This window comes from Lactuca serriola, chromosome 9 (genome assembly GCF_051521515.1).
Source record: "Lactuca serriola cultivar US96UC23 chromosome 9, Lser_US96UC23_V15, whole genome shotgun sequence".
NCBI classification, from domain to species: Eukaryota; Viridiplantae; Streptophyta; class Magnoliopsida; order Asterales; family Asteraceae; genus Lactuca; species Lactuca serriola.
In genome coordinates this window covers 129,183,580-129,185,760 of record NC_136416.1, presented here as the reverse complement: position 1 = coordinate 129,185,760, position 2,181 = coordinate 129,183,580, and positions in this window count along the sequence as shown.

Here is a 2,181-nt window from a genome sequence, read left to right as displayed (position 1 = left end):
GGGACCCTCCAGTCCTGCAGCTCGTCAGACCCTCTGGTCCAGTCATAGCTCATTGGGCCCTCTGGCCCGTTCTGAATCGTTGGACCCTCCGGTCCGGTCTATATAGTCATACAGCATACAAATAACACATAGCATACAATCTCATAAATAGCACATAAGACCCTCTGGCCAAACCAGAATACCACTCAAGGTAACATATAGTTAGAAGACTCACCTCGCGTGTCTCGGTAACTCGTAAATCTCGTAACCACTAGTGCTCAATCTCCCGAGCTATCGTCCTCCTACAATACACGCGTATTTCTACTTAATACTACTTGACTCTGGCTGACTAATACCACGAAGTCAAACCAGTCATCACTAGTCAACGGTCAACGGTCAACGGTCAACCCGACTCGCCGAGTCTGGCGTGGACTCGCCGAGTTCCTACAGGAACCCGATCCCTCTGAATCTATTCCGACTCACCGAGTCACTCACCCGACTCGGTTACTCAACCCCTGGTTCGTAATCGTTGAACAACCCGCACCAACTCGCCGAGTCTGGGGAATGGACTCGGCGAGTGCATTCCATGCACAACCCCAAACGACCTTCTGAGGTCAGATCCGCTTCACTAACTCATAGATCCAGTCTCCTTAAGCTTATTGACCACGTAAAGTCCAAGTCTTGATGCTCATCAAGCATTGAATAGCTCATGAATGGTGTTTTAGCCTCAAATACATTGATCCCAAGCCAAAACCTCCATGGATGCATATAAAGCTTTGGTAATGAGGTGCTCTGGACCTCTATGGGTCCAGATCCAGGACCTTAACTCGCTAAGGGACCATGAGGACAGTAGATCTAGCCACAAATGGGTTCAAAAGCCCTAAATCTACATGAACATCACAATAACAGAGAATGATTCGAGATTGTACCTCAGTTGTGATGTTCTGGACCTCAAATCTTCAAGAATCCACCCCTCTCTTGCTTCGTCTTGGATAGATCTCCTCTTTCCTTGCTAGACAACAACTCCAAGATCAATAATGGCTCCTTCCCTCACTTGAATCACTAAATTGCTCTAGGGTTTCACTCTGGGGACTGATGAGTGCAAATGATGGCCATAAGGCCCTTTAAATATGCCACAAACCCGAGAAATTAGGGTTTCATTAAACAGCATGGACTCGCCGAGTCCACTCTTGGACTCGCCGAGTCCGGACGCGAACCCGCGTCCAAAACCGCGATCACACTCGGCGAGTCTAGGCTCCAACTCGCCGAGTCTCTTCACTAAATACCAAAATAAATAAATGAATAATACCTGGGAATCCGGGTTGTTACAATTTAAAAGGATACTCTGGTTTCCAAAATAAAGCATAAACAAATCTGTCTTTTCTGACCGTGAAAATAGGGATGTCATAGTAGTTTTTTTTTTTTTTGACATAATGGACCTTTTATTTTCAGGTTGGGCTTATATTCCTTTGGGTGGAAATTATGGATTTAACTAGGTATTGATATTGGGTTGATGAATTTGAATCATATGGAATACCAACTATGGGGCTATTTAACTAATCAAATTTCATTCTATTAATTCTAGCGATTTATTAGATTTTCTATAAATTTGTATATGACTTTGGTAGTAACTTGAGTCAATATTTTAGGCTTATCGGGCTAACAACAATACATGTATTACTAGGACTTCATTAGGTTGGACTAACATTATTTTTAGGAGATAAACATTATTCAACCCAATGATGATTTAAAAGATAGAAGAGCATCAATAATCAAACTATGTATTTAACTTAAATGTTTAGTCACATAAGAGAATTCGATGAACGAAAAGACAATGTAATAAGTATGTTTTGGGTATATTACCCCAATATTAATTTAAATATGACCTAAGTAAGAATTATTAACATGATGTAGGTGTGTAGAGAGATGAAAATCCATCTTAGCTACTTCAATGGTTTTATTTCATGTTTTGATGCTTCAGTTGAGTCGTCTCACTATACTTTCATGTGTGGTAGTATATGTTGCCCATGTGGGTCTTATCTATTGATTATTGCTACATATGAATAGAGTTTCTCATACATCTAGGACTGTTGTGAGTCCATGGGACTGCTGATAGTCTATAGGGTTGCTGATAACTTAGGAGGTGTTCTGTTAATCTACAAGGCGTGTTGTTAGCACACTGGGACTGCAGATAGTCCTAGG